Source organism: Tupaia chinensis, unplaced genomic scaffold (assembly GCF_000334495.1).
Source record: "Tupaia chinensis unplaced genomic scaffold, TupChi_1.0 Scaffold000298_1, whole genome shotgun sequence".
Lineage (NCBI taxonomy): Eukaryota > Metazoa > Chordata > Mammalia > Scandentia > Tupaiidae > Tupaia > Tupaia belangeri.
The window spans coordinates 4647639-4659512 of record NW_006159787.1 but is presented as its reverse complement, the minus strand read 5'-3'; the positions used below and the strand labels follow the sequence as shown (position 1 = coordinate 4659512).

General features: G+C 36.7%; 1 pseudogene; it reads left to right on the top strand.

Moving 5' to 3' along the window:
- Nucleotides 1-1411: 1411 nt before the first annotated feature.
- LOC102480401 (heterogeneous nuclear ribonucleoprotein A3 pseudogene) lies at nt 1412-2553 on the top strand (annotated as a pseudogene).
- The last annotated feature ends 9321 nt before the right edge of the window (nt 2554-11874 follow it).

Below are 11874 nucleotides of genomic sequence, written 5' to 3'. Positions count from 1 at the left end.
CTGGTATTACAAACGAAGAAGAAGAAGGAAGAAAGTAAGAGATACCTCTAAGTAAATCTTTCAAAATTTACCAACAAAAATTAATAGTCTTAAATAAATGGATGTATTATATAGTTTGTAGAATTCAAAATGTATAAAAACACTAATTCTTCCCAAACTGAACTTCCGGTGAGCACATGTTCTCTATAGCAAATTAAAAATAATAATAATGTATATTTTTAGTTAAATAATTATTTTAAAATATTAAAAGTTTTGTCTCTGATCAAAAGTTAGAAATGGCTGAAGTGTAAGTGCAGTTATTTTCAAGCCACTGGGTTTAGGACTCGAATCGTCATCAGTCAGGTGGGAGTCTGGGACCATAACCCATAAGCCACCTCTTGGCCCCATAAGGAGAATATTTTAAACATGGTATAGACAGTTAATTTTAGACAGGATGCACAGAACACTAAAAGTAAAGGGAAAAAAATCAGGAATCATTAAAATTAATGTTTTGTGCTCTTTCATAAAAATCATTTAAAAATGGAAAGGCAAGCTATGCAATAGGAAGGAATGTTTTCCATGCATATACATGTCAAAAGACTTGTGTCTAGGCTGTTAATTCTTGCTACTCAATAAAAAGAGTAGAAATAATCCAGCTTAAATAGGTAAAACACTGCAAACACATATTTCACCTGGAAAGACATAAATAATTGTTTGAAAAAGTACTCACTATCAGTCATTAGGAAACAAACTGAAACAATTCTTTGAATAAATGGCTAATTGATGGCACAGCAGTAACACAACACTCGCAATTCTGTCCCACACAGCTAGCTTCTGGGTTTACATATAGAGCTCTCACTGAATGCACCAGGTGCTTGTGTGTCTGTGGGGATGGGGGTGGGGGGTGTAGGCTGCAGCATGGAGACCCTGTTGGGGGTTGCCTGTCTCTCTGTTTTTCTTTCTCTCTGGTTTTACACTCATGGAAGAAAAAAAGGAAAGAAAGAAGGAAAGAAGGAAAGAAGGAAAGAAGGAAAGAAGGAAAGAAGGAAAGAAGGAAAGAAGGAAAGAAGGAAAGAAGGAAAGAAGGAAAGAAGGAAAGAAAGAAAGAAAGAAAGAAAGAGAGAGAGAGAGAGAGAGAGAGAGGGAGGGAGGGAGGAAGGAAGGAAGGAAGGAAAGAAATAATGATACTCCGTTTCCTGGAGTAGTGGCTAAAACTAACATAGCTAACACACCAAATACTTGTGAGGATAAGGGGAGCAGAAATTTTCATTTACTGCTAGTGATATTTTTAAATAATCATTTGAAAAACAACTTGCCAGTGTCTTATAAGATTAAATATTTGTTTAGCTCATCAAAATAAAAACAAGCCATATTTTTGTAAAAACAAACAAAAAAAAATGTTGGAGTTAGAAGAGGCAAGTCTGGTCTCAAAATGGAGGTAAAACCACTGCCCAGTCACCCCCAGCCAGACTCCAGCCGTCGCTACCACCTCTGGGGGGAAGAGGGTCATGATCCAAAGGAACCCGAGCAGTTGAGAAAACTGTTCATTGGTGGTCTGAGCTTTGAAACTACAGATGGTAGTTTAAGAGAACATTTTGAGAAATGGGGGCACACTCACAGATTGTGTGGTATTGAGAGACCCCCAAACAAAACTTCCAGGGGCTTCGGTTTCATGACTTACTTGTGTGTTGAAGAGGTGGATGCAGCAATGTTTGCTCGGTCACACAAAGTTGATGGATGTGTAGTGGAACCAAGGAGAGCTGTTTCTAAAGAAGATTCTGTAAAGCCTGGTGCCTGTCTAACAGTGAAGAAAATTTTTGTTGGTGGTATTAAAGAAGATATAGAAGAATATAATTTGAGAGACTACTTTGAAAAGTTTGGCAAGATTGAAACCATAGAAGTTACGAAAGATCGACAGAGTGGGAAAAAGAGAGGATTTGCTTTTGTAACTTTTGATGATCATGATACAGTTGACAAAATCGTTGTTCAGAAATACCACACTATTAATGGGCATAACTGTGATGTGAAAAAGGCCCTTTCTAAACAAGAGATGCAATCTGCTGGATCACAAAGAGGTCATGGAGGTAGATCTGGCAACTTTATGGGTCATGGAGGAAACTTTGGAGGTGATGGAGGTAAACTTTGGTCGTGGTGGAAACTTTGGTGGAAGAGGAGGCTATGGTGTAGAGGTGGTGGCAGCAGAGGTAGTTATGGAGGATCTGATGGTGGATGTAATGGATTTGGAGATGATGGTGGCAACTATGGTGGTGGTCCTGGTTATAGCAGTAGAGGTGGCTATGGTGGTGGTGGACCAGGATATGGAAACCAAGGTGGTGGATCTGGTGGATATGGTGGTGGGGGGGATATGATAGTTACAATGAAGGAGGAAATTTTGGCGGTGGTAACTACAGTGGTGGTGGAAACTATAGTGATTTTGGAAATTATAGTGGACAACAGCAATCAAATTATGGACCAATGAAAGGGGGCCATTTTGATGGAAGAAGGTCTGGCAGTCCTTGTGGTGGTTATGGATTGGGTGGTGGAAGTGGTGGATATAGTAACAGGAAGTTCTAAAAACAACAGAAAAGAGCTACAGTTCTTAGCAGGAGAGAAAGTGAGGTGTTGTCAGGAAAGCTGCAGGTTACTTTGAGACAGTCGTCCCAAATACACTAGAAGCAACTGTAAAAATCTGCCACAGGAGGAACGATGATCCATAGTCAGAAAAGCTACTGAAGCTTAAACAGGAAACCCTTCTTGTTCAGGACTGTCATAGCCACAGTTTGCAAAAAGTGCAGCTATTGATTAATGCAATGTAGTATCAATTAGATGTACATTCCTGAGGTCTTTAAAATATATATATTAGCAGCAGTTTATACACAATAGTCAAAAACTGGGTATAACACAAATGTCTTTAAAGTGGCAAATGAATAAATATATAAATTGTGGTATATTTACACAATTCAGCAATAAAAAATGAACATAATAGTAATCCAAAAATTTGAATGAAACCGAGGAGCAGAGTACAAAGCAAAATACATATATTTATTATACATATGTTTATTTACTCTGTAGTTTTATTTACATAAAATTTTAAAAACCAGTAATAGTTGAGCTAACACTGTGATGGACATCAGAACTGGGGTTCCCTGGGGGCAGGAGGACTGCCTAGAAAGGGGCAAAAATAAACATTCTACAATAGGGATCGTGTAGGTGCTGTTTGTTTTGATTGAGTTGTTAGTTTCATAGGTTTACACAACTTTAAGAGCTCATTAAATTTTATTTAAAATCTGCCTATTTATAGTATATTAATTATTTCAATAATATTTTCATGAGCAATCACTGTAGCCTAGCTAATAAATTTACCACTTACTGTAATCAGAAGAAGCACTAACTCATGTCCCTTTATGCACAAGAGAATAAACAGGCCAATTAAAAGATATTGTTTATGGGGCCAGCATATGGTGTTTAGTGGTTAAGTCGCTGGACCCCTACATGGCCAATAGCAGTTTGAGTCCCAGACCCTTGAAACTCACGCTGGATATGTGTGCGTGCATGCCCAAGATCCTGGAAGGAGAATGGAGGAGAAGGGATTGTGCTTGACCATTCCTCATGAAGGTGATTGCTCACTTTCTCTCTCATTGTCTCTTTCTCTCTCCAGCAAGCACATGTGTCCTAAGGCAAAGCCTCTTTTAAAAAGTATTTATTATAATCCTTTAAAAAGATAAAAGATATGTAATTTATAAAACAGTCAACAAAACCAAGAGAAGTCAGAAAGTTGAAAGTAAATGATAGGACAGATAAATGCAAAGAAAAGAATACTAGTAAAATTATGATGAGGACAGCAGGTGACATGGTGGTTAAGTGCACAGGACTCCCACATGGCCAACTAGTTTGAGTTCCAGACCTGGAGGTTTCCTTTCTCACTTTCTCTCTCTCTGGTCATATTAAAATAATAAAAATAATGATAAATATTTTTAAATTATGTTAATAACTTATGAAATAGATTTTCAGCCTAAAAAGCATTAGTAGGGATTCAAATCATTATATATTGCTAACAATGACAAGTTGCCAAGAAGACTTAAAATTCTTAATGTGAGGACCAGCAGTTAGCGTAATGACTATGTCACTGGACTCCCATGTAATCGACCGTGGTTCGCGTCCTGGACCTGGTGGCTTAAAACTCATGCCAGGCACGTGTGCGTGCGTGCCCAAGATCCCGAGGGGAGAATGGAGGAGAAGGGATTGCGGTGTGGCCATCCCCCCTGGGGAGTGATTTCTCGCTTTCTGTCTCTCTGTCTCTGGCGAGCGCACGCGCCCTATAGCAAAAACCTCTTCAAAAAAAAAAAAATTCTAAATGTGTGTGTCTAAGTAATTCCACATATAAAGCAAAAAATTGACAGTACCACATAATATGTATAAAAATTATTCTCATGATGAGAGAATTTAACATGCTTCTTGTATTTATAGATAACATAGACAACAACAATCAAGAAATAGGATTCATGTGATTAGACTGGGCACACCAAGAGAATCCAGGAAAATCTCCCATTTTCAAAATTCTGATCCCTTTTCACATGTGCAAATTTTGTTTTTTTAATTATTCAATGATTTATTTTACCCAGTGTGGACTCACAGATATTAATTTTTACTCTGAATTATAATCCAATACTGCTTTATTTTGTTGCTTAAATTATTCCAACTTTGGCTTTGGGAGCTCTTTCATTTGACTCCAATGTTCCTTCACATTGTGCCATTGTGCAATTTTATTTTTATTTGTCTGTTTCCTTTTTCTTTTTAAATCACCTTCTTCCTTTCCAACAGGACACAATACTCCTAGCTAATCTTGCATATTCTCTGCCCCAATCAGAGGTAGCTATTTCTCCAAGGATATCTGGTTTGTTTCATTGGAGAAGGAATTAGAAACATAATAGGTTTCTATTGTCATTGCAACAAATTATCATAAATTTAGTGATTTAAAACACAAATTTATTATCTTGCAGTTCTGTAGGTAAGTCTCAAAAGACATCCCTGAGTTTAAAATCAATTAGTAGACTTTACTAGCTTTTAGGCAGAGATGACATTCTTTTTTATTTTTTAAGAATTATTTTATTTAACTGTATTTATTTATATATTTCCATTTGACCAAAGAGGAGAGAGAGAGAGAAAATGAGAAAACAAGCTACCAGATCTGGACCGGCCACATGGGAGTCCAGCACCTCTAACCACCACACCACTTGCCAGCCCAATGACATTCCCAACCAAAATATTGTTTTTGCCAAAATATGGTGAACCCAAAAGCTATAAGTTAAGAGATGATATAAATTGCTGGTAATTTTTTAATTCATTAAAATTTAAACACATTTGAATTGGTTTTAGACACTTCAGTATTTAGTAATTTCAATTTTCTTTTGCAAGTAATATAAGAGAAAAAAATCATCTCTATGGGAAAATAAAAAGTATAAAATATTTCTAAGAACATTGTAGCTATATATCATTTTTGTAAAATAAATGGTTAATAATATATATACTCAGGCAAGAGGACTGGTAAACATGATTTGTCAATATTTCTGGTATAAATTAGTTCAGTGGTTCTTGCCATTGGGTGGGTGCCACCACACCCTGTTCAGTGGTTCTTAAACTTGGGTCCTCAGGACAAAGGCCCTATATCATCTGGTAACTTATCGGGGTTCAGATTCCCAGATTCCAATCCAGATCTACTGAATTAAAAATTTCAATGTGAGTCCAAGTTATTTGCATTTATTTTCCACTTTTTGCTAGAGAGTGTGTCCTCAATAGAAAGAGAGAGAGAAAGGAAGGAAGAGAGAAAGAGCCCGTCATAGGAGATGACCACATTGCAATCCCATCTCCATTTCACCTTTCAGGACTTCGGGCACATGTGACCATTTGCCCAGCATGTACTTCAAACTGTCAGTTCCTGGACTCCAACTTTGCCCATGTGGGATCCAGCCACTTTGACAGCCACGCCATCACCTGGCTCACTACTTGCATTTTAATAGGTTTTCCACATGATTTTGATTCTCACCAAAGTTTTAGGACCATTGACCTAGGAAATAATTATTCATCACTTAACTTACATAGTGATTTTTACCTCCTTAAGAAAACTACTGCTTCCTACAATTTCAAGGAAGACTTACAAACTGATTTAAAAAATAATTCTCCATTGGTATTTATCAAAATCCTTAACAGAATAGGAAATGATAAGACAATTCTACTGTTTCTTTTTCTTCTTTCTCTTTTTTTATCTTAGGTTTTGCCATAGGGTACACGCATTCCCTGGAGAAAGGGGAAGTAAAAAATTATCCCCAACAAGCCCTATGGCAAAAACCTAAAAAAAAAAAAAAAAGTAAATAAATAAATAAACTGCCAAACTGTCCTCTAAACACCTTCCTACGGAATATGTGGGAAGTTTTAGTTACTACACCTCCTTATCAGGACTTGCTATCATCAATTTTATTTTACTTTTAGCAGAGTATATAGTGGTATCTCTTTGTGTTTTCAATTTGTATTTCCCTCAATGATTAATGATATTGAACATCTTTTATATATTTATTTTTCAACCATAAAATATATCCTCCTTGTCAAAAGATCTTTTCATTTCTTCATTATTTCTTCATTTGAATCTTCTTTTTGCTTATTTTACAATTACTTATGTACTCTGGATCCAAGTCCTTAGCATATATATATTTTTTTTTTTTCCTAGTCTTCACTAGTCTTTCTATTCTCATAACAGTGTCACAATGCAAAAGTTTTAAGCTTGATAAGGTTCGAATTATCTTTTCCTTTTTTGGGTCTTGCTTTGCTGACATGACTAGAAAGTCTTTGCTGAATTCAACATCACAAATATAACTTTGTATGTTTATTTTAGATTACTAATTTATGGCTCAATGATCAATTTCTGCAGATGGGGGTTTAAGCCAAATTTGCACCTTTGTTAAGAATCAGATGACTATGTTTGTGTGAGTAAATTTCTGTTCTCTTTATTTTGATCCAGTTGGAGCTGGCAGATAGCGTGGTGGTTAAGAACTCTGGACTCTCACATGGCGGACTGTGGTTTGAGTCCTGGACCTGGTGGCTTATAAATTTCTGTCCTCTCACCAAGGGGTGAACTGCTTCATTTTAGGTAAAATGGACATAGTTATATCACCTACCAAAGTGTTGTGAGGATTAGTGTAATTAACACATGCAAAGAACTTCAGTCAGGTCTAGCATATAAAAGGGCTTGAAAGAGTTTATGAAAAATTCACATTTTGAGGGACCAGCAGTTAGTGTAATGGCTATGTCACTGAACTCCCATGTAGTTGACGGTGGTTCGAGTCCTGGACCCGGTGGCTTAAACTCACGCCAGACACATGTGTGTGCATGCCCTAGATCCCAAGGAGAATGGAGGAGAAAGGATTGCAGCATGGCCAGTCCCCCTGGGGGGGGGGCAATTTCAGCCCCCCGGGGGGGGGGGCAATTTCTCGCTTTCTGTCTCTCTGTCTCTCTCTTTTTGGGGAGCGCATGTGCCCTGTAGCAAAAAAAGCCTCTCAAAAAAAAAAAAATTCACATTTTGAGTGGGAAGATCTTGACTCCATGGCAGAATGCTTATTCTTTGAGGCTGACACACATGGGAAGGTTACCAATACACTACACCTGGCACTCTTGAAGTGGTACTCCAGTTTGGCAGAAGCTGGGGGTGGATCGTGGGTTCAAAACCCTGTTAGGGGTTTTGAATTTTTTAAATTTAAAAAATTTAAAAATGTAAAAAGGAAAATACATAACATGAAAAATCTATACACCAATTTCAATTTTTTTTGTATGCCAAAGTAAACTTGTACTTTAATTCTGTTTTTCTATGAACTTTTTGAAGTCTCCACAAATAGCACTCATTACATACAGGTCTGTCACCTTATGAGATTATCTATTAAAGGTATTGGGCCTCAAGGCAGCAGGCTGTCCCTCAAGCTCTCATGTAATTCCAGAGAGCTATTTATGAGACAAAAGGCCTGAAATTAGTAATAAATTACACATATATTAAAAATAAGATATTAAAAATATATATGTTATTAACATTAAAAATCGAATTTTTTTTCTTTTTTTGCTAGAAGCTCCTTGTAATATTTTCAGAAAATAGGAGTTCCTACAATCACAATCTGGGAAATGCTAATTTAGCAGTTCTGGTACATAAAAATTACTCACCTCCTAAAGTTCTGCCATACAGCATAAAAGAAGAAATAAAGATATAGGCCTCTTTCCTTTTTTTTCTGTCTATAGAATTTTTTTTTTTTTTCCGGGATACACATAGCTTGTCATTCAGTTGCATCTGGAGAGAGCCCAATTCTAAACATAACTTGAATTTTCCTTTGAATATAAAAGAGCCATTTAATTTACATTTTGTCATATTTCTATTCTCAGAACATCAGGTTTCTATTCATCAAAGTAGGATAATTTTTCATATTGACCGTAGCAGAAAACAAGTGTCGCTGCTTCTGTCTTTTCCATTACCTGACTCTAATCTCTGCTCAGCACAACCCTCAAGCATTATCAGCCTTAAAGGAGAGTAAATTGAAAAATCAAAGAATGATTTTTAAATCTGCACAGCTACACTGAAAGACCAGTTCTGAAAAGAGGCCTCCCAGCACTTTCTCCTTTCTGTCATGAGGTTTGGAGGTAAAAGGATGCCTCTGAGGGACAAAGAGACTCAAGCTTTCAGCAACAGAGCTCTCTATTCAGACCAAGCACACAGCCCTGGATGACTGACTGGGCTTCCCACCTCTCCCGGTTCCCCAGCATCAGCATGTACACAGGCCAGTTCCTTTGTTCCTCTGAGGCTGTCTGGGACCTTTTGTGCAAACCTATGGTCTCTCAGCATTGATGTTCAGGACACATCAATGGTTTGCTCTCTAACACAAAAAGTATTGGTAAGAAATGATATTGCTTGTTTCTTTTTTTCTTTCATTAAGTCAACTTATAAAAGTTAATAAAATATAAGCATCTTCTCTATTATCCTGATTAGGGTTCATCCTCACCGTTTCTTATTAAGAACTACCACACAGATATTTGGTAGAAAACATTTAAAAATGACATCTTTGTTATCAATTTATTTACTGCTATAATACTTGTGTTGTTGGGGGTCATGGTTAAAAGCATTAATAAAGAAGACTAAACAATATAATGTGAGTTTTTTAAGAAACCCTGAGTAAGTTATTTTGGTAAAACAAAACAAAACAAAACAAAAACAACAAACACTGGGGCCAGCTGTTGGCATAATGGCTATGTCACTGGACTCCCATGTAGTTGACCACGGTTTAAGTCCCGGACCCAGTGGTTTAAACTTACACAGGGCGCATGTGCATGCATGCCCAAGATCCTGAGAGGAGAATGGAGGAGAAGGGATTTCAGTGTGGCCATCCCCCGGGGGGATGATTTCTCACTTTCTGTCACTCTGTCTCTCTCTGTCTTTCTGGAGAGCTCACATGCCCTATAGCAAAAACCTCTCAAAACAAACACCTATAACAATGAAAACCCAAAGCAATTGTTAAACATATAGTAGGTATTTTTACTATTTTCTTGCATTTGAACATGAATGTACATAATATACAGCCATTGCTTGACTCTATGAAATAATTTACCTCATAAGAAATCTAATGTTTAAAAAAGAGTTATTTAATTTTATGATTATGATAATTAAGATTATGATTATTTTAATTTGGGAAGAGAGAGAGTGAAAAAGCAAATTTGCCAGATACAGGACTTAAACCTCAGTTGGACATGTGGAAGTCCAGCCCCTTAACCACTACTCCACCTCCTGTCCTTTATACCTAGTATATTAAGAGCAGTGACAAACAAAAAAGCCAGGAGCAAAAGTAAAGAGTGATTTCAAAAGGTAGCTGAATGAGCGAATGTACCAGTATTCCCCTATATTAATTATGTGTTAGGAGTGCTTTGTAAGCTCTAAGTGTGATCATGGCACCAACCAGAATGCTAGCATTGCTTTCTGGAAAAAATAAGTTTACTATATAAACACTGTATGTTGTAGTCTGAATTGTGTCCCCACAAATATCTTGCAGCCATAATAACTGATAGCTGTAAATATTACTTTTTTTTTTTTTGGAAATGAGACATTTGAAATATAATCGAGTTAAAAGGAGGTCATACTTGAATGGGACAGGCCTTAAATCCAATCACTGGTGATGCTACAAGAAGACACACAGGCCCAGCCATGGTGATGCACAGGTAGAGTAGTCATGGGACACCTGGACCAACCTGAATACCTGGATGTGGTTGTGTGTGCTTGAGGCCCTAGCTAACTGGGAACGTGTGGCAGAAAAACAGCCATAGCCAGACCCTATCAAAATACCTATTTCTCTTCTTTTTCCATTTTCTCATAAATATAAGAAAGATAGACACAAACACACAGGAAGAACCCCTTATAAAGAGAGATAAAATGATACACCTAAAAGCCTAGGAATGCCAAAGACTCCTGGCAACAACAAGAAGCTGGGAGAGAGGCATGGCACAGATTCTCCCTCAAAGCTGACGACTTGATTTTGGACTTCTGGCTTCTACAGTAGAAGTGTAACAGTACAGCTTTCTGCTGTTTTAAACCACAGTATGTATTACTTTGTAATGGAAGGCCTTGGAAACTAATATATTGTAGAAATGGAGACTACCAAACATTATTAAAAAGAAAATTTAGATTAACCTGAAATCATAAATCCAGAGCAAGCTAATAGTTACATGTCCAGATTGTATTTGTTAAAACTTTTCTTTAGCTATTTATATTTTTGGTCTTTAGCTATTTATATTTTTACCACATTTATGGTAGTCAGTGGTCAAGTTTATTAATAATTTCCTTTATGATTTATTAATTTTGTGCAATAATAAAGATTTCTCCATTATAAAAATACAATCCACTTGAATACTTCACTATTTCATCTTTATATTTAAATATTCCATCTTTGGTTCTCCCTTCTTCCTTTGGTGCAAGAGAGTAGTAAGGCTTTATTTTTCAAACAGCCAGCAAAATGTCTCAATATTACTTATTATGTTTCATCTGTTCTTAAGTAATTTTAACTGTCATCTTTATTGTGTACTGCATTATATATTCCACTGATTTACTTCTGTGCTATTAAGCTATAAAGAGAAGATAAATTCTGTTTCATTGATCGTTTTTCTATTTCTAAAGGACTGCCATATACTATTTTTTTTTGGGGGGGAGAGGTTTTTGCTATAGGGCGCGTGCACTCACCACACAGAGAGAGACAGAGAGAGACAGAGAGATAGAAAGTGAGAGAAATCACCCCCCAGGTGGGATGGTCATGCTGCAATCCCTTCTCCTCCATTCCCCTCTCAGGATCTTAGGCACACACACACACACACACACACACACACACACACGTGCCCAGCGTGAGTTTTAAGCCACCGGGTCTGGGACACAAAATGCGGTTGACTACATGGGAGTCCAGCGACACAGCCATTACGCTAACTGCTGGTCCCTACCATATACTTTTTGATTTAACTATATAATATTTATATATTCAGAGCCTTTACTCCATATTGCCTCTTTCCTGTTCCAAAGTTTTTCAAAACTCGAGCATATTCCAAATAAAATTTAAAATATTTTTTGAGTGCCATTGTTATTTAATTTTTAGAACACATTGCTTACATAATAAGAAAATTACAAAATCAGCAATTATCATAAATACATCAACATATATGTTTAAAATTTCCATAATTTATGTAAAATATCAAAATTTGAATGCAGGGAACAATCTTGTTCTTAGCAAGAAAAATTATACATGGAAAAAGAAATAATCATTCCTATGATCATATGTAAATCAATTCCAATCTTACCCTTTACTGAACTGAAATCATCAATGGGGATGGACGAAT